The following is a 12,031-nucleotide window of genomic DNA, read 5'->3' as shown; positions in this document are numbered from 1 at the left end:
ATAGGATCATACAAATCTTTATTGTATCACATGTCTTCCATAAGAGTGTTCCAAAGTGTGTAATTAGAAGAGTTGAGTTTAATCATATCGAGACCTTTATTTTCCTCCTCCATTTAAATGCACAAATCAAATCAACTCTGCTTTGATACTACTTTGTTGGGAAAACCCAAAGATAACTGGAGATAACTATCTCAATAATGTAGAATATTTTTTCCTCATATGTCCAGATAAATGTCCAAACATAAAATACAATTCCACAGAGCAACAATAATTAGCAAAAAAATTAAATATGAGACAAACACAATTTTTAATGTGGAAAACATCCCTCAAATTGAGAAAATAAAAACCACAGGACCTAGTCCAGTAAAAACTTCCACTATAATAGATTACACCAGAGTCTTCCTATTAACAATAGGGAACATCAATTAACAATAACAACCTTTCACTAGCGGGTATGCCAAAGTAACTCTTTGAGAAGATAAAACTACTCATATTGTATATTAAAATAACAAACTCAGTGGTAGAAATAACCTATCATAATTGTAGATCAAACACAGCAAATTTGCTACATACCTGTTAACACCACCGGAATCAAACCTTTCTTTTTCTTCTTTGGTTGTCGTTCTTCTTCCTTGGCCTTTTTCGACACTATTCTCAATCATACTTCTTAGGGATTTTTAAATCCCTTTTATTATTATATTAGGGATTTAAGTCCATTTTCTTTCTCGCATGGGCCAAGCCCATGAAAACCATATATTCTCTATTTTTCTTTTCTTTTTATAGCAATAATAATAATATTAATGATAATAATAATAATAATAATAATAATAATAATAATAATAATAATAATAATAATAATAATAATTAAATTGGTGGGTTCCACTTGGAGAGTGAGTCCATCCAACGGTTTCATAGTGTTGAAATTTTGAATCCTTCTCATTGCATTATTGTTCAAGTCCCCTAAGACTGAAGGAGCTTCATGTTGTATTTGGATATCTAGTAGTCAATGAAATGAGATGGAACTAATGAAAATTACAATTTTTATTATTTGAATATTTTTAAGATGGAAACAAAGAAAAGCACCAATTTATCCTATATCCCCAAAATAGAGAAGTAAAGGGTAAGAATTAAGCAATGGAACGTAGAAGTGTTTCATTATATTCCACTGCATTGCGCCAATCTAGACTTAGCGCCAGTTATCTATGTTGATTTCACCTTGAGTTTGTGTGTGTTCTTTTTTGGTGGTGACGGTGGGGTGATGGGAGATTTGATCTCTGAATTAGGTAGTGCTCAATAAAATTTACATATTTCTTGAATGTTTAGCTAGAGATCGAGATGTCTAATGTTGTAAGGGTCTCGTTGAATTGATTTATTTGAGTTTATCTACTGCCATAAATATTTGTAAAACTGTTTACCAAAGCTTATGGAAGCAGTTTATCACATATTTTAAGTTGTTTTCAACTTATTTCCATAACCTCTTAAGGATAGCTTATGAAAGCAGTTTGATTTTACTATATCTTTTATTATAGAAATAACATATGCATAAGCACTCATATGATAAGGGCTTATGCTATAAAATGTTTAGTTAAGCTGATATCCAAACATGAGGTAAGTCTATATTTTTAATTACTGTTTCATTATCTGGAAGAAAGTGGAGGACCATATAAGGCTTCAATACCGCTCAGTTAGGCCACCAATCTTGAAGCAGGTGTTGTACTAGTAATATTTGGTTTGAAATAAATAGTTGAAACTGACGTCATACTTGGAATGTGTTTCATTTAACTAAACTAAATGAACTACGCTATTATTGACAAAATCTATATGTTATGTTTTATATGTAAATTATAGTGAGTAACTCTATGATATTTTATTTCATAATTTAATAATAAATGTGATAGACATTTTATATCATAATTGAATGATAAATGTTGTATGTTTAATTAATTTATTTTGTAATGTTAGTCTATCATGTTATGTTAGTTGATTTTTTTACATGTTGTGCTTAATTGGAGATTGAATGTTTTAATTATATTTATAGACTAAGTTTGAATCTTGAGGGTTGTAAGTTATATATTAGTTCACTCACTGCAAATTCCGAAGACGAAATTCTTTAACAATGGGAGAATTAAAACACCCTAAATTTTGCAATAAACTATTTTATTAGTTAAATACAGTTTTAAATAATAAATTTGATATTAAAATTATTTTACAATATATGAGGATAAATTTTTTGACTAATTTTTGTTATATAGGTGATTTCTATGATTTGCTAGTTTTATAAATATTATATGAAATGAACGATATGAACAATAAATATTATATTTTGTTATTTGATATATTTTTCAAAAATAATAGTATTTCAGTGTAATATTTTAAAGAAAAAGGTTTTATACGATTTTATGCGTATATACGCATTCCCAATTAATGTAATATTTTTCTGTGCATTTGACTGATGTTAAGTACGCATGTAGTTATATATCAATTATTTATAACTATTTTCTGTTTTTAATTATTTTTTATAAATAATTATCTTGGGATAATAGTGATATTGTGTTTGATTTCCTTTATTTTTATATATTAGTTATGACATTGTGATTATATATATATATATATTTATTATGATTTAGTAATTAATATAAAATGTTGATGTTATATTTATTTATTTTATAATTTCGACTATTCTCTATTGATGGTAATATTTTAAATTGAGTATTTGGAAAAATAAGTATTATTATAGGGATTATTTTCAATATTAGGATTTTGATTATTAATGTATTTTAAAATATTAATTACTTTAATTGCTTCATTTTATAAAATATTGCTTTTGAAATATTAGTAATACGTTGATAATTAAATTATGTTTTAAAAAAAGTGGTAAAAAAATAGTTTTGATAATTGTTTGTTTTATTTAAAATATAAAAATAGATAGAAGAAGGAAGTAAAATTTGTTTTATGGATTAAAAACATATTTAAGAGTAAAATCTAATCAAATAATAATAATTGAAAATAATAAGAATGAAGGGTATGAGAAAAATAGAGTAAGCTGGACACAAAATAAGACAGCCGCATATTGAGAGAAAAAGAAGAAAATTGCTACCATCGACTGTCCTAGAAAAGTTTATTCGTTTTCATCCAAAATTCAGTATGTTGTTTTACTCATTTAGCTATTCAATTAAACACAATTTTTGCAGATTTTTAACAACTCGAGTTTCTCCATAAAATACCTAATTTCTCTGTTTACAGAATTCGTTATTTTGCACCGTTCTACTTCACCGTAAGTCCGATTTTGTAACGCCCCCAATTTTGATCCAAAGATTACTTAAAAATATTTATTTTCTTTTAGAAACAACTATATTTTTTTTCTTACGAGTAGTTCATCATGTAATAATTTGAAGATGCGTCAGAAAATAACTTGATATATTCTTTTTTTTTGTAAAAGAACGTAATGCAATTTACTAAAATATTATTTATTCATTTATGCTCCAAATAATTATCTTTAAGTGAAATTCAAAAGAAGCAATGTTGACATTCAATTATTTACTAGCAAATGAAATTTCGCTTCCGCATTTCTATTAAAAGTTAATGATGAAGAGTAAATAAGTTTACAATGTAGCACAAAAAATTTAGTAATACAAAATATTATTTTTAAGTAAAAGTCTCATTTTCCCACGTGCGCGCACCAATCAAACATCATTCATAACTCTTTGAGATCATTAGTACCTAAATGTTGGTGTAAGAGGTCAGTTCATCCTGCAGCAAAAATTAAACCAAATAATAGATTATCAGTCATAAAATATGAATATAAAATCTCTCCGTAATAAAATATTTAAAGAAAATGATTCTTTAATAGTTCTCAAAGATGTATCAAAAGTCATAAAATTTATCTAAATAAATCAATTAGCAACCGTAGAGCAAATAATTAGATCAAAATAAAAATAAAAATAAAATGTATGCAAGTTATGCGTGCTCCTAAACATATATGATCTGGATATAACCAGCCACACAGACGTCTACACAGAAGTCACCCATACTAATGGGGAAAGATTAAACCAGCCACACTGGCGTCCACAAAGATGCATATGATATGTCATAAAATGATAATGATGCTCAAAAGGTACATGTCACCACTCACTTAGATAATCACACAGATCACAAGACACTTAGGCAACCACAAAGATAATAATATTTAAAACATAAATCATCAGTCACTTAAGCAACCACAAAAACAACCACAAACATAACAATATTTAAAACACAAATCACCAGTCATTTAGGCAACCACAAAGATAACAATATTTAAAACACAATTCACCAGCCACTTAGGCAACCGCAAAGATAACAATATTTAATACACAAATCATCAGCCACTTAGGCAACCACAAATATTACAATATTTAAAACACAAATCACCAGCCGCTTAGGCAACCACAAAGACAAAATATTTCAGATTAAATTTTTTAATCACATAAGATATCAAATTTATATTCTTGTGGATGTTCATAGTTAGAGCTCAATAACTTCAACACATCAAATATGAACGTGAACAAATATCTCAAAATCACCAATTTCATTTTAATAATCCATAAGATTTGATTTGGCTACTTGTTATTGATAAAAATTAAAACTCATATTACCAAGAATACAATAACAATAGAAATTTTATTCCTTTCACTATAAAGTTTTCTGCATTATAAAAATGAACTATACATTAATACATTTCAATAAATCAATTTTCTCATATTGTCAAAATTGGAATACATTGGGTGCACATTTTACAGCGCTTTTTCGAATAAGCGCTGTAAAATGCACACCAAATATATGAATTATGAGTATGCATTTTACAGCGCTTTTTAGAAAAAGCGATGTAAAATGTGTTTTTTTTTTTAACGTTGTAAATTAAATTTTTGAAAAAGCGCTTTTTAGCTTTTTATGGCATTTTTTTAGAAAGCGCTGTCTTTTATCTTTTTATCCAAAATTATTTTGATCCAGAATCAGTTCACACAACAACAAAACATATTCAAATACCATAAGCATTCACACAATCAGTAGACAAAAAACAGAACTCTGTAACTTAATTAACATATATGTAACTCTGTAACTCTGTAATTTACAACATAATTAACTACATTCAGATACATATATATAACCTAATTTACAACATAATTAACTACATATACATTGAACCTAATTTACAACCTAATTAACTACATATTCATATGCATGTTCATATATTGTGTCATATGATCATATACATATAAAACTAACAGAATATGCACAAGCTACCATATAATATTTAGATCCCTTGCCCAACAGTATGCTATTTCCCAGAAAATCAAATAATTTGCATTTCAAGCACATACTGACACCATTCTTCCTTTAATTCCATTAGATCTTCATCATAATATGATGGACTGGAATTGTCAAAGTACATCAATATAAAAATTGAACATATTATATTAAGTTAGTATCAAATATATAGATAATTTAATTATATATGAAAATCATATAATGAAAATACCGTATCGTTTCTAGGATAATAGTTTTATTCTTGTTAACAATCTCCTTCATGAATCTCAATACGTAGTACCCACAGTCGATGTTGTTTGTTTGACGAGGGCACTGTAAAATAAAAACATATAAGTCAATAAAATATTTGTGCATTAATCGTAAAGGCATATATTTGTAAATGAAAATTTAAAGGCATATATTTCAAACCTTTATTGGGATCCATGTGATGTTATTAGACTTTTGCTTCGACACTGTAGCACCTCTTTGAGCTCGAAAAACTTGTAAGGCACTATCGAATGAATAAATGTGATTATTATAGCATGAACAAACACATTATTTATATATATATATGTAAGAAATAAATGAATATTACTTACGTGTCGAACATAGTCTTTATTTTGGAGTGATTGTTGTAATTGTCATGCAAGGGATCTAAATAGTATATAACTTCAGAGACCGCATTGATTGCAAATAAAACCCAATGTGCCCTACAACAACAAAAAAAAATTGGTTAAGCAATTTTGTTTATACACAACTAATAAATTAAAATCATATCAATTAAAAAAGATATAAATAAATAATATATAATTACGTACCCTGAATTATATGGTGCGAAGAACAATTTATACTTTTCTTTATTTCCTAATAACATATCTACAATGTATTTCTTTACATTTACTGGATCGAGTTTGCACATCGACAGCTTATGCGGAGACAAGAATGAGTATTTATTTGACAATTTCCTCGTGCACACGATCTTCTCATACAAAAACCTTCAATGAAAATTTTAAACTAGATTAATTACCAATACATTTAATTAATTAACAATAAATGCAATTAAAAGTATTTTTTACCTTATGTACAAGCACATGACAGTAGCACTAAGCTCCGTATGGTTGAGAAGTTCGTATATGTGCTCCTTTTCGAGAAATTCATCATACTCATTTCCGAATATAGCTTTATTCATGGGTATGATGCGCGAATCGTCGTTGTTGTCCATGTTCTGTTTTACTTGGATGTCAAGACACGCCCCGTGTTTAGCTAGGCGTGGCTGACTTATTTTAGGAACATGGGCAGCAGCGACCGATTTTCCCCGATCCAATGTTGGAGGTTTGCTGGATCTTTTTGGTTGTACGGGTGGTTTATTTAATTGGATCTAAAAAAATGAGGTTAAATGTTAGTTTATTAAATCTGAAAAATTGACAAACCTTAGGGAATAAATGTGACAAACCTTTTCGGGAGATGTAACTGATTTGTTTCTGGGAATCTCTTTTTCTGGGAATCTCTTTTACAGCGCTTTTTTATAAGCCTTTTACAACGCTTGTTTGAAAAGCGCCCTAAAAGGCGTCTTTATTTAAATTTTTAAAAGCCTCTTTTACAACGCTTCTCCCAATAAGCGTTGTAAAAGACCTTCGTGTTTTATTATGTTATATGAATGTTTTTTTAAAAGCCTTTTACAGCGCTTTTTCAAATAAGCGCTGTAAAAGGTCTCATTATGTTAATTTTAAAAGGCTCTTTTACAGCGCTTATTTGAAAAAGCGCTGTAAAATACCTCCTTGTTTTATTATGGTATATTAATGTTTTTTTTAAAGCCTGTTACAACGCTTTTTTAAATAAGCGCTGTAAAAGGCCTCATTGTTTTATTACAGCGCTTCTTTTCCTCTTCACCAAACTCTTCTCATTTTATGCATGTTCTTCACAAACATCAAAGCTTACTCTCTCACAATTCAATCTCCACCTCAACACCCTTTTTATCTCTTTACATTCTCTTTCCTTCTTAAATCGAAACTTAATTGGTATTCAGGATCATTGCCATGTTGCGAAAAATGGGTTTGTGTCTGGTGTTTTTGGGGATTCCCATGATGCGTACAAGGTGTTTGAAGAAATGGGTTTGTGTCTGATGTTTTTGTTAACAATGTGTTTTTGGGGATTCCCATGATGCGTACAAGGTGTTTGAAGAAATGGGTTTGTGTCTGATGTTTTTGTTAACAATGTGTTTTTGGGGATTCCCATGATGCGTACAAGGTGTTTGAAGAAATGGGTTTGTGTCTGATGTTTTTTGGATTCCCATGATGCGTACAAGGTGTTTGAAGAAATTAGGTGTCTGATGAATATTATTTTTAAAGCTTTTTTACAGCGCTTTGTCAAATAAGCGCTGTAAAATGTCTTTTTTACTCACTTTCAAAAGAGTCGTTTACAGCGCTTTGTGTGAAAAGCGCTGTAAAAGGTATAAAACACTCATTATTTTATTTTTAAAAGGATCTTTTACAGCGCTTTTTAAGATAAGCGCTGTAAAATGTCTCTTTATTTTATTTTTGTGTTTGGTTTATTTGGGTTGGGATGACATTAAAAACATTTTTATCATTGTTTATTGGATTAAAAATATTGTTATCATTGTCTTTATCACAATACTTTACGAGATGATGAATTATTAGAAATGAGAACTTCTGAAGAATCTATATATATATGCATTGAGCAAAAGAGAATCTCTCTGTTCAGTTCAATTCAGTTCATGTAAATTACTAATTTATATTCAGTTCAGTTCATGTAAATCAAGCTAAATATAAAACACTCATTGTTACATGAACTTGGTATAAAACACTCAAATCAAGCTAAATATAAGCAGAAAATAAATTAATCAGAAAATAAATTAATCAGAACTTAGTATAAAACACTCAATACGTAGTATAAAACACTCAATAACACAGTTCAGATTACATGCATGGCTTATATAAAACAATTAAACATGTACATTAATATGCCCTTCTTCTTTTCCTAGTGGGATTCACATTTGTTTGTCCATTTACAATATGAAACGATGGATTAATCAAAATTCCCTCATCATGATCATCTCTAAGATATAAACCATCATCAGTTGAATCAATTTCATGTGGCTGTTGTGATGTTGCAAATAAAAGATCATTACCAACATCTTCATCATTATTGTTATCATCACTTATTTTATTGGTCGATAGGACAACAGACCATTTATCATCAGAAGGATCAGTGACATAAAACACTGGTTGAGCTTGCGAAGCTAAAATAAAAGGCTCGTCTTTGCATCCCACCCTATTAAAATCGACAAGCAAGAATCCTGACCTATCAATCCGAACGCTATTATTATTATCGACCCACTTGCAACCAAATATGGGAACACGAAACATTGTGTAGTCTAACTCCCATATGCGCTCGATAACCCCAAAATATGATAGATTTGCATATATTGGGTTTTTGTCTTTTGCACTTGAGACATGCATCGCTTCAGCTACGAGAGTGACTCCACTATTTTGCATAGTGGTCTGATCATCTTGTTCTTTGGTATAAAATGTGTAGCCGTTAATAACATAACCAGTGTAAGAAAAGACATGTAAGCTCGGACCATTTGCTAGCCACCTCAATCTATTTGAAATTGATCCGGGGTCTATATCAAATTTTGACATTATGTGATTTTTTAACCATGTTATAAAACTTCGATTGTGCTCCCGAGTTATCCAATTTTGATTCCTATTCATGTTCAAACGAGATAACTGATCCATGTGTATTGTAACATACGGTTGAACCTCATCATCATTGTGTAGAACATACATTTGTGCCTGCTCCCATTCTGTCCTTGATATAGTCAGTAGTCTCCTTCCAGTTATCCATTCTCCTGATATTCTTCCCGAATGACGAGACATGGGAAGCCCTATGGATTCAACATTGGACAGATATTCAGTACAAAATTCAGCAGCCTCTTCAACAATGTACCGTTCAGCAATACAACCTTCTGGTCGACTTCTACTTTTTACGTACCCTTTTAATATTTTCATATATCGTTCTATCGGATACATCCATCTCATATAAGCTGGCCCACAAAGTTGTGTCTCCTTAACCAGATGAACAGTAAGGTGAACCATTATATCAAAAAACGATGGTGGGAAATACATTTCAAGCTCACACAAAGTAACAACAATTTCCCTCTGCAATGTCGGTAATTTCTGAGGGTCGATCACTTTACTACAAATTTCCCTGAAGAAGAAACATAATCTAGTTAAGGCTAGTCGAACTTTTTCAGGTAAAATGGAACGTATACCTATTGGTAGCAAATGCTCCATTATAATATGACAATCATGGGTCTTCAAACCTTTTAACTTGAGGTCTTTCATACAAACCAAATTTTTAATGTTCGAAGAGTATCCTTCTGGAACTTTAACTTCGTGTAGAAATTTACATAAAACAATTTTTTCCTTTCTAGATAGAGTATGAGCGGCTGGAGGTAGATATGTGCGATTTCCTTTCTTTACTGGAGCCAGTTCATTTCTTATTCCCATATCGACCAAGTCCAATCTTGCATTGACGCCATCTTTAGACTTTCCTGGAACATTGAGTAACGTACCAATAACACTTTCAAATACATTTTTTTCAATATGCATCACATCGAGGAAATGTCTTACATACAATGACTTCCAATATGGCAATTCAAAGAAAATTGACTTTTTCTTCCACCCAGTTTTCACCAGCTCTCCCGCAAAAGGTTTGCCAAATTTATTGGTCAAACCTTGTACTTTTTCAAGTATTTGATATCCAGTCGGTGCTAAAGGAGCTTTACCTTCCTCTGATTTTCCATTGAATGCATTTCTCCACCCACGATACTGATGACTATAAGGTAAAAATCTACGATGTCCAAGAAACACATTCTTCTTACAATGTTTCAACCGCATCCAATTTGTACTCTCTTCACATATAGGACATGCACACTGACCTTTAATGCTATATCCTGATAAATTACCATATGCTGGAAAATCATTAATTGTGCCGAACAACATAGCCCTCAAATTGAAACACTTTTTCCTATACCCATCATAAACTTCCACACCTGTCTCCCACAGAATTTTTAAATCTTCAATTAAAGGAGTCAAGTATACGTCGATATCATTCCCCGGTTGTTTGGGTCCAGAAATTAACAGAGACAACATCATAAACTTACGCTTCATACATAACCATGGAGGTAGGTTATATATTACCAAAATCACAGGCCACGTGCTATGTGAGATGCTTTGAAGACCATGTGGATTCATTCCATCAGTAGAAAGTGCAAGTCTTAGATTTCTTGACTCTATCCCGAATTCAGGATACTCGTGATCAATTTTTGCCCATTGTGGGGAATCTGCAGGGTGTCGAAACATTCCATCTCTAATTCTTTCATCTGCATGCCATGTCAAGTGTTTTGAATCTTCTTCACTGCGATACATGCGCCTAAATCTTGGTATTATAGGAAAATACCACACGACTTTTGCTGGAGTAGATTCTTTCTTCTTATATCGAGAGACATTGCATTTCGGACACGCCTTAAGTAGTTCATATTCGTTTCGAAATAAAATGCAATCGTTAGGACACGCATGAATCCTTTCGTAACTCATTCCAATAGAACACAAAATCCGTTTAGCCTCGTAGGTTCGACTGGGAAGTTCATTATCATCTGGCAACATATCTTTTATGAGTGTTAATAATTCCGTAAAGCTTTTATCAGACCATCCATTACTCGCTTTTAAGTTGTACAACTTTAATATCGCTGACAGTCTTGTGAATTTAGTACAACCATAATGGAAAAGAAATGAATTGATGGTCATAAAAATCGATGCAATGATGATCAAAATAAATGAAAAAAAACCGAAAAGAAATGGATTTATGGTCATAAAAATCAGAATAATGGTGATCAATTGAATAGAAAAGAAAACCGAAGAAATGAATAAATAGCAATAAGAATCGGTATAATTGTGGCCAATTAAAAGAAAAGAAACCAACAAAAATAGATTAATGGTAATCAATTGACAATTATTCTTTTGTCTTTTGAAATCTATACCCAAAAGTCTATAAATAGTCGGCCACAAGAAGACAAATAGGGACAGAATTCGAAACATAAATTGAGAGCATATAAAAAATAGAGAGATTAGTTGGCAAAAGAGAAGAAGAAAATATGATCTTGAAACAATCGGTCTAGCAAAACAACAATTCAGGAGTAAGGTATCATTTTTCTTAATTTTTTTCTCTCTAATTTTCTGCTTATTAGTATTTTGTTTTGTTTTTCATCTTTTTTTTTTAAATATATTTTATTTCGCTTTCTATTTTTTTTCCTGGTTGTAAAAAGTAAACTCATGTGTTAAGCTTTTATTTTTTTAAAGAATCATTTAATCCTAAAATTGTTTTCTTTGCAACACAAAAATAATAATAAAAAATATAACCAATTGATGTTTATAGGCCGAGAAAATAAATTGCACCATATTGTAATATAATATTCCTAATACGTCTTTATAACTAAAAAAAATCATAACAACGTATAAATGTTTTCACCTTTAGGATTAGAATTAATGGTCGCGGCCGCCGGATGAAATTCATCCTCGCTCGCCGCACCATATTACTTACTCTCAATCGTGGGTGGCCTTTGTATCGCGACATATCCGACAACGTACGAGCAAATAATTTAACAGATTATTTCACCGTCGTGTTCATCTGTCTCGTTCACATACCGCCACATTACGTTATT

Source organism: Cicer arietinum, chromosome 2 (assembly GCF_000331145.2).
Source record: "Cicer arietinum cultivar CDC Frontier isolate Library 1 chromosome 2, Cicar.CDCFrontier_v2.0, whole genome shotgun sequence".
Lineage (NCBI taxonomy): Eukaryota > Viridiplantae > Streptophyta > Magnoliopsida > Fabales > Fabaceae > Cicer > Cicer arietinum.
The sequence above is the reverse complement of the archived record's forward strand: the minus strand, read 5'-3'. Positions refer to the sequence as shown.